Source organism: Mauremys reevesii, linkage group 26 (genome assembly GCF_016161935.1).
Source record: "Mauremys reevesii isolate NIE-2019 linkage group 26, ASM1616193v1, whole genome shotgun sequence".
NCBI classification, from domain to species: domain Eukaryota; kingdom Metazoa; phylum Chordata; order Testudines; family Geoemydidae; genus Mauremys; species Mauremys reevesii.
This window is the reverse complement of record NC_052648.1, coordinates 12,845,037-12,865,207: the sequence shown is the minus strand read 5'-3', so window position 1 is coordinate 12,865,207 and position 20,171 is coordinate 12,845,037. Positions and strand designations below refer to the sequence as shown.

The following is a 20,171-nucleotide window of genomic DNA, read 5'->3' as shown; positions in this document are numbered from 1 at the left end:
GCAAGGTGGGGATGGCTGAAGTATCTTACCTGGGCCATCGGGTGGGGAGCGGCTGCCTAAAGCCGGAACCAGCCAAGGTGGAGGTGATCAGAGACTGGCCTGCCTCCCAAACCAAAAAGCAGGTTTGGCCATCGGGATGGCGGGGTATTATCGAAGGTTCGTGCCCCACTTTAGCGCCATAGCCGCCTCCCTCACTGAGCTGTGCAAGAAGGGGAAGCCAGACAAGGTGGTCTGGACCGAGCAGTGCCAGAAGGCTCTCCAGGCGCTGAAGGAGGCTCTGGTTAGTGGCCCAGTTCTGGCAAACCTAGATTTTGACAAGCCCTTTCTGGTGTTCACCGACGCCTCAGACACGGGCCTGGGGGCGGTGTTGATGCAGGAGGATGAAAAGGGGGAGAGACACCCCATCGTGTACCTGAGCAAGAAGTTGCTACCCCGGGAGCAGAACTACGCGGCCATCGAGAAGGAATGCCTGGCCATGGTGTGGGCCCTTAAGAAACTGGAGCCATATCTCTTTGGGCGCCACTTCACCGTGTACACCGACCACTCTCCCCTGACCTGGCTGCACCAGATGAAAGGAGCCAACGCCAAACTCCTGAGGTGGAGCCTGCTCCTGCAGGACTATGACATGGACGTGGTCCATGTGAAGGGAAGCGCCAACCCTGAACTTCCCCAGGTCACTGGGCAGAGTGACCCCTCTCAGTTCAGTCTCGAAGGGGGGAGAGCTGTGATGGAGTAGGGACTGTCTGTGTGGGTGATGGGGGAGCCGGGGAGGACTTTGGGTGAGGGACAGGTGCTCTGCCTGTAACCTGAGCCAGGGAGCGGGGAGGTGTGTCAGCACCTTTGCCCGGGAAGCTGGACAAAGGAAGGGGGCGGCTGGAGGGAGATAGTTTAGTTTCGGTTTGGGGCTGGGTGGTTGGAATTCAGGGAATCCCAAGCTGTGGACTAAGCTTCCTGAACCCCAGAAGGACTCGATTGAGGGGTCCTGCTTGTGCCACAAGCTCTGCTGTAGCCTGTGTTCCTGTTGTCCAATAAACCTGCTGTTTTACTGGCTGGCTGAGAGCCACTGTGAGTCCCAGGAAGAGGGGTGCAGGGCCGGACTCCCCCACACTCCGTGACAACCTGCCCCCAGATCATTCCTAGAGCTGGGCTTTTCACAGTCATCCAGTCTTGATTTAAGCAATGGTCAGTAAAGGAGAATCTGTTCCAGTGGTTAATTACCCTCTTGTCTTGTTCTGCATATGTACAGCGCCTGGCACGATGGGGTCCGGCTCCATGCCCGGGGCTCGGCGGTGCCACGGCAGGGTAAATAACTTCTAATAAAGGCACTTTGGGAGTGCAGCTGGTGATTATCCCCGTCCCTAAAGGCTCAGCCAGCCAATTGCTGCACTCCCTAAGGCTCTGTCCCAATGCCTCTCTGGCTGCTTGCTTGTTAAAGCCATCGAGAGGCCATTGAATCGCACAGCTCAGGGCAGCAGGGTTATTTCTGGCCTGCGGAGCAGACCATTGCCTGCATTTCTGTCCTGGGGGGCGGGGCGTAAGCTGGGCCTGTGGTTTGTAGGTCAGAGGGAGCGAAAGAGCCAAATGAAACTGCACATCACAAACCAAACTCCCACTTGGTGTACAGAGCACTGAGCTGTGCAGAGCCCGGAGCCCGGCCTGCATCCTGACCGGGCTGCTGCAGGCCTGTGGGGTGGGAAGCGAGGGCTCCTCCCAGGCTGGATTCTGGAGATGTGTCCGGGTTCAGGGGCCCAGCACTTCAGCACCTGGATCTAAAGGGCATCACAAAGGGGGTAAGAACCTGGTCCCCATTTTGGGGGTAACGGAAACAGAGGCACAGAGAGAGCGGGGGGAAGGGACCCACCCAGGCCACCCAGCAAGTCAGTGGCAGGGGGGTGGAATAGGTCCCGGGTCACCTGGCCCCGGGACAGCTGCTGGCAGAGGGAGGGAGGGAGAGCTGTGGAGGCTGGAGTAGCAGCACGTGTGTTACCCCTCATGTGGGCGCTGTGGCAAAGGACCAAATCAGGGTCTCCAGGCAGTGGACGCCGCTGCCCAGCCGAACACGTGCGCAGCACTGGAGCTGGAGCCCAGACCCCTGCCTGCGTGAGCTAGAGGCAGATCTCCTTTCGCCCCAGCACTCGTAGGCCTTATAACCCGGGGCGGGGGGTGAGCACACTCCCAGGGCTGCTGAGTCGCAGGCCACGACCGGCTAGCGGCTGCGGGAAGGTGGGGCCCGGCACAGCTCAAGCGCTTTCCCGCTGAGGATTTCCAAGTGTTTTATAATTATCCATTGAGTGAGCCCCCCCCTAGACCCGTGAGCCAGGTCAAACCCCTTGTCCCACATTACAGCTGGGGAAACTGAGGCACGGAGCAGCACACTGACTTGACCAAGGTCAGCCAGCGAGTCAGTGTCAGTGGCAGGGCTAGAACCAATGGCCTGCGTCTGGGTTGCTTGGCCCGCTGTGCAGTCATTGGCAGCAGTGCAAAGGGAGGGCCAAATGGGTGTAGAGCCCTCCCTGGTCAGACATGGGGCGTTTCCAGCCACTTTGCCCTGGCGGAAGTGACAGCCCAGGGGAGCCAGTCTCTAGCAGAGAGTCTCTGAGGGTACCGCCGGATTGGTCTATCGGGGATCGCTCTGCCGTCGACTAAGGTAATAATTGGAGATATACCAATCTGCTAGAGCTGGAAGGGACCTTGAACGGTCATCGAGTCCATCCCCCTGCCTTCACTAGCAAGACCAATTTTTGCCCCAGATCCCTAAGTGGCCCCCTCAAGGATTGAACTCACAACCCTGGGTTTAGCAGGCCAGTGCTCAAACCACTGAGCTATCCCTCCCCTCCAGCGAGAGGCGGAAGCGGAGTCGACAGGGGAGCGGCAGCGGTCGACTCACTGCCGTCCTCACGGCCAGGTAAATCGACCTAAGCTACGCTGACTTCAGCTCCGCTGTTTGGAGGTGGGAGGTTATACCAGGGGGAGAACAGAACCAGGTTTAGCAAAAAACGAGAACAAATGGCCGGCAGCTAATTATCCCAGGGGCAGGGCTGAGAGATTCCTCCAGTCCATAAAGCCGCGAGCCCCCTGCCTGTGGTGCAGCGGACACAGGAGCTGCCTCCCCCATGCCCAGGAGCTCACTCCTACGCGGGGCGATGGAGGCCGTATGTACAGCCCTGCTGTTCTGTAGGGGCCTGGGAATTACCCTGATGAAAACCCGTTTCTGGTCCTATGTAAACTTGCTGGGAGCCAGGCAGCAGACAGCAGCTCCGTCCTACCCCCCGTGCCAGGGCTCAGCCGGCGGCCGCTGGAAATCTCAGTGCTCACAGATTCATAGAGAGCAAGGCCAGACGGGACCATTTGCTCCTTGGGTCTGTGCTCCTAGCACAGGCCAGGAGATTCCCCCCCAGCTCTCCCATGTGGGAAACTGCTGCCCGAAGCCCGTCTAGACAGAGGGCTCAGCAGAGAGACTGGGCAGGGCACCAAATCCTGGGGACCTGACCAAATCCGGGAATCGGGCTCCTGGCAGGATCCAGGGAGCTGAGGGGGCCCCGACACAGGAGTTAAAGTTACCCGCTGTGAAATGCCAGTGATTGCACTTACTGTCTCCTATGGCCCCAAGGGCCTCCAGCCGGAGGAGGCTTTGATCTGACAGTCAAGGGGCTCAGGCGGGAACAGGGAGGCAGAAGTTTCAGGAGTCAAGAGGGACCCAGAGTTTTTTCAGGGGTGCAGAAGGGACCCCAAAGTTCTGATGGATCCAGGCCTTTCATAATTCCTCCTCCCAAGCCGGGCGCAGACTGGATCCAATCTGCAGGGCCCCAAACTCATTATCAGATAAGGGAGGTGGGGCGAGGGCTGTGAGCCAGGGACCACTGGTGCCCACTGGCAAAGGGTGTGGGTGCAGCTGGGTTACAGGGGTCCCCTGGGTCTGGGGTGTAGCTCACCAAAGAGTGTCATGCTGAATGCCTGTGTCACACCAGGCCTCATGAGCACTGGGACATGTCTGTGCAGTGAATACGGGCGGCGTTCCGGTTCCATACTGAAAACTGGGTTCTTAAGGCCTGTGAGCTGGGGCTGGTCACCAGAGGGTGATAAACAGGTTCCTGGCAGGGAGGAGTGTGCACGGGGTGTGGGAGGGGCACAGCCCCCCCATAATGCATGGGGGCATGGAACTCCTCTGGCCGAGGGGCTGCGGTGGGGAGAGCGAGCTCCTCTGGCCGAGGGGCTGCAGGAGGGGTACAGAACAGGCCCCTCCAAAAGCCTTCAAATGTTTATTCCTGCGCACGCCCTTGGGCAGGCAGGAGCCGCTCAGCTCCCTGGACGGCTGCTTGCAGGCTGCGTGTCAGACTGCACATTGGATGCCTATTTCCTATATCCAAGCAAAATGCTGATCAAGTGATTGGGGTCGCTCCAGGGGCGATTCTCAACAAACCCAGCGGCGGGGGCTGGGGCGGTTCCCCCATTAACAAGTGAAGACGATGATGGTTGGCGCACAGGGACAGCCAGTTCACTACGGGACGAGCTGCCAGCTGCCTGGCTCACCATGGCAATGCGGCTGTTTAACCGCGGCACCGAACCGCTGGGTGAGCCGGGCTGTACGAGGCAGGGGAATGTCGCAGTAGCTGCAGCTGGGCTCTCGAACTGCGGGGGTTTGATTTCCTGTTTCCATTGATCCTGCTCAGATCTGTGCTCTGTGTTAAATGAACGTTGGCCTGCCGTGGGCCTGGTCCTTTGGGAGGGCTGCGGGTAGGGGGCAGTTTTTGGGGTGGGGAGCCCAAGGGAGCAGCGATGGGGAGGGCTGAGGGGAGGGGCAGTGATAGGGGTGGGGAGCCCAAGGGGCAGCGATGTGGGGAGGGCTGAGGAGGGGGTAGTGATGGGGTGGGGAGCCCAAGGGGACAGCAATGGGGAGGGCTGAGGAGGGGGCAGTGATAGGGGTGGGGAGCTCAAGGGAGCAGCGATGTGGGGAGGGCTGAGGGGAGGGGTGAGGGGTGGGGAGCCCAAGGAGGCAGCGATGGGGAGGGCTGAGGAGGGGGCAGTGATAGGGGTGGGGAGCCCAAGGAGCAGCGATGGGGGAGGGCTGAGGAGGGGGCAGTGATGGGGTGGGGAGCCCAAGGAGGCAGCAATGGGGAGGGCTGAGGAGGGGTGAGGGTGGGGAGCCCAAGGAGGCAGCGATGGGGAGGGCTGAGGAGGGGGCAGTGATAGGGGTGGGGAGCCCAAGGGGACAGCAATGGGGAGGGCTGAGGAGGGGCAGTGATAGGGGTGGGGAGCTCAAGGAGCAGCGATGTGGGGAGGGCTGAGGAGGGGTGAGGGGTGGAGGAGCCCAAGGAGGCAGCGATGGGGAGGGCTGAGGGGAGGGGGCAGTGATAGGGGTGGGGGAGCCCAAGGAGCAGCGATGGGGAGGGCTGAGGAGGGGGCAGAGGGGTGGGGAGCCCAAGGAGGCAGCAATGGGGAGGGCTGAGGGGAGGGGGAGGGGTGGAGGAGCCCAAGGGGCAGCGATGGGGAGGGCTGAGGAGGGCAGTGATAGGGGTGGGAGCCCAAGGAGCAGCGATGGGGAGGGCTGAGGGGAGGGGCAGTGATAGGGGTGGGGAGCCCAAGGAGCAGCGATGGGGAGGGCTGAGGGGAGGGGAGGGGTGGGGAGCCCAAGGGAGCAGCGATGGGGAGGGCTGAGGGGAGGGGCAGTGATGGGGTGGGGAGCCCAAGGAGCAGCGATGGGGAGGGCTGAGGGGAAGGGGTGAGGGTGGAGGAGCCCAAGGGGCAGCGATGGGGGGAGGCTGAGGGGGCAGTGATAGGGGTGGGGAGCCCAAGGGGGCAGCGATGGGGAGGGCTGAGGGGAGGGGTGAGGGGTGGAGGAGCCCAAGGGGCAGCGATGGGGAGGGCTGAGGAGGGGGCAGTGATAGGGGTGGGGAGCCCAAGGGGGCAGCGATGGGGAGGGCTGAGGAGGGCAGTGACGGGGTGGGGAGCCCAAGGGGCAGCGATGGGGAGGGCTGAGGAGGGGCAGTGATAGGGGTGGAGGAGCCCAAGGGGCAGCGATGGGGAGGGCTGAGGGGAGGGGTGAGGGGTGGAGGAGCCCAAGGGGCAGCGATGGGGAGGGCTGAGGGGAGGGGGCCGTGATCGGGGAGGGGGTGCCCAGGGGGGCAGCGATGGGGGGAGGGCTGAGGGGAGGGGGTGAGGGGTGGAGGAGCCCAAGGGGGCAGCGATGGGGGGAGGGCTGAGGGGAGGGGAGCAGCGCTGGCAGTTGGACGAGCCCCTCAGCCCCCACCCCTGTCACCAGAACCGCCCCAGGCTCCCTTGCTGCTTGCTGGGACCAGGAGTAACCAGATCAGGGCTACGTGTGTCTGGCAATTTCCTGTCCCTGGGCTCTGATTACCGGCCCCTCTACAGAGCTGAAAGGCTGGTAAGTTAATCAGAGAGTCTCCAAAGTTCTTTGCTCTCTTCCATCCCTGCAGCTGCTGCCCCAGCGCTCTCCGCGGGCGCAGATGCATTGCAGGGGGCTGACACACGGCGCGCATGGGACAGTGCTTGTGGCAGCTGTTTAACGTTCCTGCTGCTGCATTTCCCACGACTTTGGGAACTCCACGGAGCAAGGACAGCCCTGCCGAGCCCCTGGGTACGACCGTGGGCTGCTAGGCCTGGCCACCGCCCTGCTGCTACCTGTACGTCTGCCTGTGCTGGGACTTACGCCTCCCAGCTGCTGCGTACACGTCCGCGCAGAGACAAGGGGCTGGGCAGAGACTGCAGTCAGTGTCCCCAGGCCAATGGCCAGTGTGTTACATACCATGAACCTCTTAAAGGTACAGTTCCCCACACCTCCCATTTCCAGAGCATCTATGGGCAGCTCCCAAATCCCTCCACTAAGAGCTCCCTTAGGGCCAGTGCCAAGGTGTGTTCTGACTAGCACTGCAGGGCTGCAAGGTCCGTGTCCTCTACTGATCCCTGCTCCGCACCGGGTACCTGAGAGCCTAGCGGGGGGAGAGGGTAGGGCTGGGGCAGGTGGCTGCAGAGATGTAATGTGCTTGGCTAATGTGAAGGCTTTGCCTGAGCTCTGCTCTGATTAACCCATTAGCACCCGACATATCAATATGGTGCCTGTTAAATGGACCGAGAGCTGGCTGACCCGCAGCTCTCTGACAGTAGCTGTCAGTGGGGAATTGTCACGCCGACTGTGAGCTCTTAGGGGGCAGGGACCATCTTTCTGTGCTGTGTCTGTACGGCACCTCCGGGGTTCTGGTCACTGAGTGGGGCTCCTAGTGCTACCGCAATACCGATCATAATTACTAATCAGTGACTTGGGGGTGGAGGGGGATGTTCTCTGGGGTTCCAATGGGAGAAAATCCCGGGCACTGAAGGGCTCTTCCATCTAGCAGAGGGGCAGGACAAGACGCTGCTGCCGGATAGATTCCAACTGGGATTAGGGCACAAATGTTTAGCAGGGAGGGTGATCAAACTCGCCAGGGCTGTGGTGGACTCCCCCACCTTCCGGAGGTGCTGTAGCCAGACACAAGCTGGGCTCAGCACAGGGTGCCGTGGAAGGGCCTGCGCGATACCAGAGGTCAGACGGGCTGAGTTCTGCCTTTTCCAGCTCTGAATTGGGAGGGGACCATGGAAATACAGTGGGGGGAAGATCCCAGCCTCATGTCCTGCAGGTCCAGCTAGCCCTGTTGCACTCTGTTGCCTTCAGCTCAGTTAGGTGAGAGATGAACTCAGCCCTCGGTTCTCTAGCCCCCTGGCAGCCAGTGGAGTCACCCCCGGGACAGGTCGTCCTATGAGGCAGGCAAGATTTGGGGTGAGAATTTTCCCCTTCCCCTCACAGGCCTGTGAAGGCAGGACGACGCTAGCGCTAAGTCAGGGGTCGCCGTGACGTAGGGTGGCCCCCGTCTGGTTTTCACCAGGACAGTCCGGGTTCCGGCTGGTGTGGACGGGTGCCCAAGCCCTGATGGCCATTTGATTTGCTCTGTGGGAAAGGTGGCAAGGCCTAAGTGGAAGGGAGGAGGTAGCGCAGCAGCAGCTGCCTCCGGGCCAGGCCGTTCCTGTGCCTCACGGTGGCACCTGGCCCTGCGCAGCCGCAGGTGGTGGGCAAGGTGGCCTCTGTCTTGCCGGTGATCAATGGAGGCGGGGCCTTGGGAAGAGGCGTGGCAGGGGCGGGGCCTTGGGAAAAGAGGTGGAGCAGGGGCGGGGCCTTGGGGAAGAGGCGGGGCAGGGGCGGGGCCTTGGGGAAGAGTCATGACAGGGGGGCCAGTTACCAGCCATTAGATAGGTGGCCACCCTACAGCGACTGGACGCGCAGAGATGGTCTCCTAAGTGCTGAGAAATGTGAGCCCTCAGGACAGCGCTCTCATGTGAGCCTGGCCATGCACCACTCAGCTCCTCGCCTGGGGTCAGCGCCTGCTCAGCGCCCTTCGCCTGCCTCATTGCCTGCTCCCTTGCTCTGGTTCTGGTTGGTTTACACACCCATTCAGTTCTGGACGTGCCAGGCCAATTCCAGGCCTGCTGGCTGCCTGTCTGCTCCCTGTCTGGGTGAACCTGGCTCTTGGCACCCCTCTTTTCTCACCCACATGGAAGCCAATAAGGCATCAGAATGGAAAGGGTTAATGTGGTCATTTTCCCCGCCCCCCCCCCCCTTTGTAGTTCTACACTCCCCCAGAGTCTCACTGACACGGAAATGCCCAGACACCCACGTATGCACCCACCTACACACACACACAGGTCAGAGAAATTGTGAGACCCATACTGAACGGGGGAGGCAACCTAGTGACAGATGATGTGGGAAAAGCTGAAGTACTCAATGCCTTTTCTGCTTTGGTCTTCACAGACAAGGGCAGCTCCCAGACTGCTGCACTGGGCAGCACAGTATGGGGAGGAGGTGAGCAGCCCTCAGCGGTGAAAGAACAGGTTAAGGACTATTTAGAAAAGCTGGACATGCACAAGTTCATGGGGTCGGATGCAGTGCATCCAAGGGTGCTGAGGAATTGGCTGATGTCATTGCAAAGCCATTGGCCATTCTCTTTGAAAATGCCATTATCGTGGCAATCGGGGGAGGTCCGGGACGATTGGAAAAAGGCAAGTGTGTAGTGCCCATCTTTAAAAAAAGGAAGAAGGAGAATTTGGGGAACTACAGACCAGTCAGCCTCAGCTCTGTCCCAGGAAAAATCATGCAGCAGGTCCTCAAGGAATCCATTTTGAAGCACTTGGAGGAGAGGAAGGTGATCAGGAACTGTCAGCATGGATTCACCAAGGGCAAGTCTTGCCTGACCAACCTGATTACTTTCTATGACAAGATAACTGGCTCTGTGGATATGGGGAAAGCGGTGGATGTGATATACTTTGACTTTAGCAAAGCTTTTGATACGGTCTCCCACAGTATTCTTGCCAGCAAATTAAAAAAGGATTGGATGAATGGACTATAAGGTGGACAGAAACCTGGCTAGATCATTGGGCTCAATGGGTAGTGATCAAGGGCTCGATGTCTGGTTGGCAGCCGGTATCAAGCGGAGTGCCCCAGGGGTCAGTCCTGGGGTCAGTTTTGTTCAACATTAATGATCTGGATGATGGGATGGATTGCACCCTCAGCAAGTTTGCAGATGACACTAAGCTGCTGGGAGAGGTAGATATGCTGGAGGGTAGGGATAGGGTCCAAAGTGACCTAGACAAATTGGAGGATTGGGCCAAAAGAAATCTGATGAGGTTCAACAAGGACAAATGCAGAGTCCTGCACTTAGGACGGAAGAATCCCATGCACTGCTACAGGCTGAGGACCGACTGGCAAAGCAGCAGTTCTGCAGAAAAGGACCTGGGGATTACAGTGGACGAGAAGCTGGATATGAGTCAGCAATGTGCCCTTGTTGCCAAGAAACCTAATGGCATATTGGGCTGTATTAATAGAAGCATTGCCAGCAGATCGAGGGAAGTGATTATTCCCCTCTATTCGGCACTGGTGAGGCCACACCTGGAGTGTTGTGTCCAGCTTTGGGCCTCCCACTACAGAAAGGATGAGGAAAAATTAGAGAGAGTCCAGTGGAGGGCAACAAAAATGATCAGGGGGCTGGAGCACATGACTTATGAGGAGAGGCTGAGGGAACTGGGGTTATTTAGTCTGCAGAAGAGAAGAGTGAGAGGGGATTTGATAGCAGCCTTCAGCTACCTGAAGGGGGGTTCCAAAGAGGATGGAGCTCGGCTGTTCTCAGTGGTAGCAGATGACAGAACAAGGAGCAATGGTCTCAAGTTGCAGCGGGGGAGGTTTAGGTTGGATATTAGGAAACACTATTTCACTAGGAGGGTGGTGAAGCACTGGGATGGGTTCCCTAGGGAGGTGGTGGAATCTCCTTCCTTAGAGGTTTTTAAGGTCAGGCTTGACAAAGCCCTGGCTGGGATGATTTAGTTGGGGTTGGTCCTGCTTTGAGCAGGGGGTTGACTAGATACCTCCTGAGGTCTCTTCCAACCCTGATAGTCTATGATTCTATGTATCCACTCAGGGCTACACACAGATACACGTACACCCATGTATGCATCCGCCTACACACAAATACACACACAGACTCACACACACACACACACACACACACACACATATATCCACCCAGGGCTACACGCAAATACACATACACCCACGTGTGCAATCTTGGCTACACATGGCACCTTGTTCAGAACTGGATGCTCTCTCCTCCCCCACCTGCCTCTGGAGATTCCTCTCTGAACTGCAGGAATCCTAAGAGGCTGCTGCAAACTCCGCTGCCATGGGGTAACAACCCCATTCCAGACAGCAGCATGAGCCTCACTCCCCCTTTCGCCCTGTGCACAAGGGCAAGCTGGCACTGCTGGAGCCAGCGTCCCCAGTACATTGTCTACACAGTTTGTAGGTAGCAGTTTTAGACCGAGCTGGATGAGCAAGCATCTTAGAGGAGTGATTAAGAAAAAACAGAAAGCGTACAAGGAGTGGAAAATGGGAGGGATCAGCAAAGAAACCTACCTTATTGAGGTCAGAGGGTGTAGGGAAGCAGTGAGAAAGGCAAAGAGCCGGGTGGAGATGGACCTAGCGAAGGGGATTAAAACCAATAGCAAAAGGTTTTTTAGCCATATAAATAGGAAGAAAACCAAGAAGGAAGAAGTGGGACCGCTTAAAACTTTAAACGGAGTGGAGATTAGGGATAATCTTGGCATGGCACAATATCTAAACGAATATTTTGCCTCGGTCTTTAATGAGGCTAATGAAGGGCTAAGGAATAGTGGTAGAGGGACTGATGGGAATGAAGATATGGGAGTAGACATTACGGTATCTGAGGTAGAAGCCAAACTTGAACAGCTTAACGGAAGTAAATCAGGGGGCCCGGATAATCTTCATCCTAGAATATTAAGGGAATTGGCAAGTGAAATTGCAAGCCCGTTAGCGATGATTTTTAATAAATCTCTAAACTCGGAGGTTGTAGCGTTTGACTGGAGATTAGCTAATATAGTTCCTATATTCAAGAAGGGGAAAAAAAGTGACCCAGGTAACTACAGGCCTGTTAGTTTAACATCTGTAGTATGCAAAGTCATGGAAAAAATTTTAAAGGAGAGAGTGGTTACGGACCTTGAGGCCGATGGCAACTGGGACAAATTACAGCATGGTTTTACGAAAGGTAGATCGTGCCAAACCAACCTGATCTCCTTCTTTGAGAAAGTAACAGATGTTTTAGACAGGGGAAATGCGGTGGATCTAATATATCTTGATTTCAGTAAGGCGTTTGATACGGTACCGCATGAGGAATTACTGGTTAAATTGGAAAAGATGGGGATCGAAATGAAAATCCAGAGGTGGATAAGGAGCTGGTTAAAGGGGAGACTGCAGAGGGTCGTATTGAAGGGTGATCTGTCGGGTTGGAGGGGGGTTACCAGTGGAGTTCCTCAAGGTTCGGTTTTGGGTCTGATTTTATTTAATCTATTTATCGCTGACCTCGGAACCAAAAGTAGGAGTGGGCTGATAAAGTTTGCGGATGACACCAAGTTGGGAGGTATTGCCAATTCGGAGAAGGATCGGGATATCCTCCAGGGAGATTTGGATGACCTTGTAAACTGGAGTATTAGTAACAGGATGAAATTCAATAATGAGAAGTGTAAGGTTATGCATTTAGGGATGACTAACAAGAATTTTAGTTATGAGCTGGGGACGCACCAGTTGGAAGTAACGGAGGAGGAGAAGGACCTAGGAGTCCTGGTTGATCGTAGGATGACTATGAGTAGGCAATGTGATGTGGCTGTTAAAAAAGCTAATGCGGTCTTGGGATGCATTAGGCGAGGTATTTCTAGTAGAGATAAGGAGGTGCTAGTCCCGTTATATAAGGCGTTGGTGAGACCTCATTTGGAGTATTGTGTGCAGTTTTGGTCTCCCATGTTTAAGAAGGATGAATTCAAACTGGAACGGGTACAAAGAAGGGCCACTAGAATGATCCGAGGAATGGAAGGCCTGTCGTATGAAAGGAGACTTGAGCTCGGTTTGTTTTCCTTAACCAAAAGAAGGATAAGAGGAGATATGGTTGCACTCTTTAAATAGATCAGAGGATAAATACCAGGAAGGAGAGGAATTATTTCAGCTCAGTGCTAATGTGGACACGAGGACAAACAGATATAAATTGTCAGTCAGGAAATTTAGGCTTGAAATTAGACGAAGGTTTCTAACCATCAGAGGAGTGCAACTCTGGAACAGCCTACCGAGGGAAACAGTGGGGGCGAAGGACCTCCATGACTTTAAGATTAAGCTATATAAGTGTCATGAGGGGATGGTATGATAGGATAACGGGGTTAGTCAATAGGTCAATAACGTGCCACACTGGTAATTAGTACAAAGGGTCAATGTTGGGATATTGTTAGCCTTTTCCAGAGGGTCTGGCTGGAGAGTCTTGCCCATATGCTCGGGGTTCAGCTGATCGCCATATTTGGGGTCGGGAAGGAATTTTCCTCCAGGGTAGATTGGCAGTGGCCCTGGAGGTTTTTCGCCTCCCTTCGAAGCATGGGGCAGGGGTCGCTTGCTGGTGGATTATCTGCTACTTGAAGTCTTTAAATCATGATTTGGAGCATTCAACAGCAGAGTCAAGGGAGAGAATTAGTTCAGGAGTGGGTGGATAGGCTTATGTGGCCTGCATCTTGCAGGAGGTCAGACTAGATGATCATAATGGTCCCTTCTGATCTTGAATTCTATGATTCTATGATTCCTCCTGGTCCAGCCAGAAACTCTCCAAAGGCCCCGAATCGTGAGTCCCACAGGCCTTTCCTGCAGGATGGGGAGCAGCCTCCTGGGCTGTTCTGGAACCTAGGCCAGATGCCGCTCTGGGGCGTAAGGTTACCGAGGAACCTTGCCATGCCACCGATCCGAGTGACAGCAATGCCATGCACAGAGCCAGTCCGCTCCCTGCCCAGGGATGGAGTCCTGGAGCCAGTAGGATGTGGGTGCGGTGAGCAGCATGGGGCCGAATCCCCTTGTCAGCGGTGTGCAGTGTATCTGATCGCTCTTGTATCCCCTCTGAGCTCCGTCACCCGCCCTGGGAGCTGCCTATTCGCTCCTCTGGCCCCCTTCACTCTCCCCACAGTCCCCTCTGGGTCTCTCAGCTCTCCCGTACCGGCTTCTCTGGGCCACCCAGTCTCCCCAATGCCTCCTTTGGGCCTTGTGTGTCTGCCTGGGGAGCTTCCGCTCACCCTTCGGCTGGGCCAGCTCCATGCCCTGGAGTAAGAGCTGGATCCCTTCCAGTCTCTTCCCAAACAACCCTTTCATCTCGCTAGACTTGACTGCAGATGGGAGGCTCACCAGGGAGCAGCTGGCTCCGGGGCCTGGTGCCAGGATCTCTTCCATCACCGTTAGCGAATGATGCTGGGAATCATTATACACACAGGCTTTGGCTCTAATACACTCCTGCTTGGAAACCATTTTTCTGTTTCCAGTTTCAGTGTCTGCAGAGTGACTGCGAGGATCAGAGGGGGCGTGTGCGGGGGGGGCGGGCAGCTTCCATATTGTCCTCAGGCAGCATGGAGCGTTCAGAGAGGTTGGAAGAATAGGAACGATGTGTCACACAGACGCTAACACAGGGGTCGGCCACCTTTCAGAAGCGCTGGGCCGAGGCTTCATTTATTCACCCTGGTTTAAGGTTTCGCGTGCCAGTCATACATTTTAACGCTTTTAGAAGGTCTCTTTCTATAAGTCTATAATAAATAACTAAACTGTTGTTGTATGTAAAGTAAATAAGGTTTTAAAAATGTTTAAGAAGCTTCATTTAAAATTAAATTAAAATGCAGAGCCCCCCGGGCCGGTGGCCAGGCCTGGACAGTGTGAGTGCCACTGAAAATCAGCTCACGTGCCATAGGTTGCCTCCCCTGTGCTAACACCACCAGCATTATGAGGATCTCAAAGCACCTTACAGACACCAGTGCTGGCAGGGTCCCAGTCCCCCAGCAAGGTGGGGAAAATAGTATCATAGAGGCAACATCCCATGATCACACACAGGCACTCAACTCTCTAGTGCCTCCTCTGGGCACTCGGCCATGTGCCCCTCCCCAAGCCTCAGCAGAATGCAGGAAGCCTGGCTCATAGTCCCCTATCCTCACCACCTCCCTCTCCCCGAGAGGGGGCTAGAACCCAGCATGCCCAGCTCCTAGGCCTGGGCCTCATCCCTAGGTTACACATCATCCTGGCTACAAAACTGACCCGCTTTCAAAGAGATCATGCCTAGCTGCCCTCTCAGTCTGCGCTTCAAAGGAAATCTGCCCAACACCTTCAAAGGTCAGCCTGGGAGCTTCAGTTCCTACCTCTGCTAGGCACTAAAACCATGGACTCAAGAGAGACCCTGCTCCTACGGCACATTACAACAACAGGGAGCACACCCTGCTGCCCGCTGCCTTCATTGCCCACTTCACTGGAAGGGTCTCCTATACATGGGTGAACCCCTCATGCTCAACAGCTGGTCCCCCCTTGTATTTAAGTCATGGTGGGTGTCTCCTATAGAGGACCAGACCAGGGGGATGAGGTGGACGAGGCTTTCTCCAGGCAACTAACAGAAGTTACTAGATCACAGGCCCTGGTTCTCATGGGGGACTTCAATCACCCTGATATCTGCTGGGAGAGGAATACAGCAGTGCACAGACAATCCAGGAAGTTTTTGGAGCGTGTTGGGGACAAATTCCTGGTGCAAGTGCTGGAGGAACCAACTAGGGGCCGTGCTCCTCTTGACCTGCTGCTCACAAACAGGGAAGAATTGGTAGGGGAAGTAGGAGTAGGTGGCAACCTGGGCAGCAGTGACCATGATATGGTCATTCAGGACCCTGACAAAAGGAAGAAAGGAGAGCAGCAGAATACGGACCCTGGACTTCAGAAAAGCAGACTTGGACTCCCTCAGGGAACTGATGGGCAGGATCCCCTGGGAGGCTAATATGAGTGGGGAAGGAGTCCAGGAGAGCTGGCTGTATTTTAAAGAAGCCTTACTGAGGGCGCAGGAACAAACCAGCCCCATGTGCAGAAAGAATAGCAAATATGGCAGGCGACCAGCTTGGCTAAACAGAGCTTAAAGACAAAAAGGAAGCTTACAAGAAGTGGAAATTTGGACAGATGACTAGGGAGGAGTATAGAGATATTGCTCAAGCATGCAGGGGTGTAATCAGGAAGGCCAAGGCACAATTGGAGTTGCAGCTAGCAAAGGATGTGAAGGGTAACAAGAAGGGTTTCTACAGGTATGTTAGCAACAAGAAGAAAGTAAAGGAAAGTGTGGGACCCTTATTGAATGGGGGAGGCAACCTAGTGACAGAGGATGTGGAAAAAGCTGAAGTACTCAATGCTTTTTTTGCCTCGGTCTTCACAGACAAGGGCAGTTCCCAGACTGCTGCACTGGGCAGCACAGTATGGGGAGGAGGTGAGCAGCCCTCAGTGGTGAAAGAACAGGTTAAGGACTATTTAGAAAAGCTCGACAGGCACAAGCCCATGGGGCCGGATGCTGCATGCGAGGGTGCTGAGGGAGTTGGCTGATGTTGGAGCAGGTCCTCAAGGAATCCATTTTGAAGCACTTGGAGGAGAGGAAGGTGATCAGGAACAGTCAGCATGGATTCACCAAGGGCAAGTCATGCCTGCAGGGGCGGCTCTAGGTATTTTGTCGCCTCAAGCACGGCAGGCAGGCTGCCTTCGGTGCCTTGCCTGCGGGAGGACCCCGGTCCCGTGGATTTGGCGGCAACCTGCAGGAGGTCTGCCAAAGCCGCGGGACCAGCGGACCCTCCGCAGGCATGCCGCCGAAGGCAACCTGCCTGCTGCCCTTGCGGCGACCAGCAGAGCGCCCCCCGTGGCTTGCTGCCCCAAGCATGCGCTTGGCATGCTGGTGCCTGGAGCCGCCCATGCATGCTTGACCAACCTAATTGCCTTCTGTGATGAGGTAACTGGCTCTGTGGATATGGGGAAAGCAGTGGACATGATACATCTTGACTTTAGCAAAGCTTTTGATACGGTCTCCCACAGTATTCTTGCCAGCAAGTTAAAGAAATCTGGGCTGGATGAATGGACTATAAGGTGGATAGAAAGCTGGCTAGATTGTCGGGCTTAACGGGTAGTGATCAACGGCTCCATGTCTAGTTGGCAGCCAGTATCAAGCGGCGTGCCCCAAGGGTCGGTGCTGGGGCCGGTTTTGTTTAACATCTTCATTAATGATCTGGAGGATGAGATGCATTGCACCCTCAGCAAGTTCGCAGATGACACTAGGCTGGGGGGAGAGGCGGTAGATATGCTGGTGGGTAGAGATAGGATCCAGAGTGACCTAGACAAATTAGAGGATTGGGCCAAAAGAAATCTGATGAGATTCAACGAGGACAAGTGCAGAGTCCTGCACTGAGGACGGAAGAATCCCATGCACTGCTCCAGGCTGGGGGCCGAATGACTAGGCAGCAGTTCTGCAGAAAAGGACCTGGGGATTATAGTGGACGAGAAGCTGGATATGAGTCAGCAGTGTGCCCTTGTTGCCAAGAAGGCTAACGGCATTTTGGGCTGTATTAGTAGGAGCATTGCCAGCAGATCGAGGGAAGTGATTATTCCCCTCTATTCAGCACTGGTGAGGCCACATCTGGAGTATTGTGTCCAGTTTTGGTCCCCCCACTACAGAAGGAATGTGGACAAATTGGAGAGGGGCCAGGGGTAGGCAACCTAAGGCATGCGTGCCAAAGGCGGCACGCAAGCTGATTTTCAGGGGCACTCACACGGCCCAGGTCCTGGACACCAGTCCAGGTGGCTCTTTGTTTTAATTTAATTTTAAATGAAGCTTCTTAAGCATTTTAAAAACCTTATTTACTTTACATACAACAATAGTTTAATTATTTATTATAAACTTATAGAAAGAGACCTTCTAAAAATGTTAAAGTGTATTACTGGCATGTGAAACCTTAAATTAGAGTGAATAAATGAAGACTTGGCACAGCACTTCTGAAAGGTTGCTGGCCCCTGATCTAGACTGTTCTCAGTGGTACCAGATGACAGAACAAGGAGCAATGGTCTCAAGTTGCAGTGGGGGAGGTTTAGGTTGGACATTAGGAAACACTATTTCACTAGGAGGGTGGTGAAGCACTGGAATGGGTTCCCTGGGGAGGTGGTGGAATCTCCATCCTTAGAGGTTTTTAAGGCCTGGCTTGACAAAGCCCTGGCTGGGATGATTTAGTTGGGGTTGGTCCTGCTTTGACTAGATGACCTCCTGCCGTCTCTTCCAACCCTAATCTTGTATGGTTCCATGATTCTATGTTGGCTCTGGGTTAAAGCCGCTACTGGGGAGGCTCGTTGGATCAGCATCTCAGTCTTTCAGGAACCCAGGAATTACTCTCCTGTCTTGGTTCTGGGCTCCCTATGGCTTGTCACTGCAGACACGAGAGTGGCCAAAGGGGAGGGAGATGTGATGAATGAAGCAAGGGGTGGGCTGATGTGATGAATGAACAGACCCTATGGGGGGCAGAGACACCTCTTTGACTTCACTAGAGTTTCTGGGGTGAATCTGAGAGGATTCCAGGCTAGACTCCTCTGCTGGGTTCGCCAAGGGAAGTGAATGGGCTGAGACCTTGCATGGGCGGGAGCTGATCCTGGGCCCCCCTGGGCAGGATTTCAGCCCTGAGCATCCAGGATCATCTCGCGAGGGTCTCAAGTCCTGGTGGGCGCTAGGGTTCGGACTCCCTGGGTATGCATTCCGAAGTGCCGAGTGATTTCGGGGGACGCAACATGAGATGCCCTCAAGGGACCTTAGCACCCGCCTAGAGGGAATCAGGCTCCTTTAAGGGGTGGCAAATTGGACCCCCAAAACCACTAGTCGCCTTGGGAACCTGGGCTACTCTGCCTGGACTCCAAACCCATCGCGCTCCCATTCACCCCACCCTGAAGCCAGTTTCCCCGGCTGTGGCAGTCATCTCCTTATTTGTGCCTTCGCCCACCGGGAGCTGGGCCCTCCCGCCGTTCATCGATGGGACCAGCCTGTCCTTCTGGCTTCCCCAGGCCGCCCAGTCATTCCTTGGCTTGCCCAGGGCTCGTGCTGAGCTGGAGCGTATTTTTGTGAGTCAGTCCTCACGTCAGGATCCCAAATGATGGCGAATCCCCCACCTGCCTAGGTGAGTCGTTCCCATGGCTAATCACCCTCCCACCTAAAACAGGCCTCGGATTTCTAGTCTCAACTGATCTAGCGTCAGTTTCCAGCCCCTGGATCTCACTCGGCCTTTGTCTGCTCCATTAAGGGCCCTCTGCTCTCAGAGATCTTCCCCCAGGTAGGAGCTTAACCTCCTCCCAGCCCGGGAAATAGCGTGTGTGTCTTCAGCCTCCCACCGTGAGGCAGGTTCTCCAGACCCCAAATTGTTCTTGTGGCTCTTCTGAACCTTCCCTGGTTTTCCACATCCTCCTCCTCCCATTCAGAAAGGACGGATTTCAATGGTTTTTAGACAGCTGACTTCTACGCTGCCCAGTGACTGAGCCACCCAGAGTGTCCACAGTTCTTCTCCTCCTCTGGCTCTGCTCATCTGCCTCTCCGCAAGGCTCCCTCTGCCCTGCAGTCTCATCATTTGGAGAGGCTGAGTCAGCTGGGCCAGCAGGCATGGGGACAAGGCTGGTTCTGGAGCCAGGCCTGGACGTGGTCTGAGTGGCCAAGCAAGTCTCTCCTGCTGTATGAGGTGGGTTCAGGGACAAACGTGTCCTCTGCTCTGCCAGGGCCTGCTGACATGCAGACACATCCCCCGGCCATTAGCCAAAGCAGAACCCAGCTGGATCTGCCTCGGATCCCATCAGGGGCCTTGTCTGGTGCAGACTGAACCCGTGGGCTTGGGGGGGTATGAGAATGAGCACTGGGGAATCGTTGGAGGCGACCCTGTGTGAGGGGCTCTTCCTGGTGAGCCTGGTCCTACAACCCCCGCAGAGGAGACCACCCTCTCGGCCTGCTCGCCTGTCCCGAGCACAGCGGGGTCAGCCCACGCAGCATGGTGCTTGGCACCGCCCATCGGAGGGGCTCAGAGTCAGCTTTGTCCCCCATGAGCAGGTGGGGAAATGGAGGCACGGAGAGGTGAAGCCACAGAGCTGGGACTAGGGCTCGGATCGTCTAGCAGCCTCTCAGCTGCAGGGCTGCTTGGCCGTTCTCCAGCGAGACCAAGGGGCAGGTGGCCGGTGGTGAGTAACAGGCGCACTGAGCACTTCCCGTTTCATCGCACGCCTGTGGCCACCTCCCTGCTAGCTGCTTCTCCTCCGGCCCGGCTGCAGCAGCCAAGGGAGAGCAGCTGGGAGGGAATGCACCAGCCCAGGGGGTCGCAGGCCGGGAGCGCTGGGGGGCACTGGGACAGACAAGACTTGATGGGAGCAGAGATACCAGGCAGGGATGAGACCAAACTGCGGGGCGAGGGAGCGGTGAGCACTGGGCTAGCCTGGGGGAAGGGGGCAGGCGACGTGAGAAGGGGTGAGTGAGAGAGCTCGGCCTGACACCGGGGGCAGAGCTGGCCAGGGGTTCGAGCCCCGACCCAGGGGCTGTGAGTTGCTAGTGTCCTGCCAGCTGCCACAGCATCACAGGCTGCGCTGTTCACACGGCCCCCGCTCAGAAGTAACATTTCCAGAGGGGCTGGGCGCCTTCAAAGCAGCGCAGATCAAAGGGGCCCATCCATCTGCGCCGGATGCCTTGGCGCTGGCTTCTGGCGGGGGGCTGCAGAGCGTCAGACCTGACAGCTCGGGCTGAGCGGAAACACCC

The 20,171-nt window shown here is 56.1% G+C and overlaps 1 protein-coding gene across 2 annotated transcripts in view; it reads left to right on the top strand.

Moving 5' to 3' along the window:
- Positions 1 to 1,629: 1,629 nt before the first annotated feature.
- The window catches only part of TBXA2R (thromboxane A2 receptor), a 68,626-nt gene continuing 50,084 nt past the window's right edge, over positions 1,630 to 20,171 (top strand). For both annotated transcript variants that reach the window (XM_039515253.1, XM_039515252.1), the window contains exon 1: positions 1,630 to 1,790. The gene's annotated coding sequence lies outside the window, so the exon portion shown is untranslated. The remainder of the gene's footprint in view (positions 1,791 to 20,171) is intronic.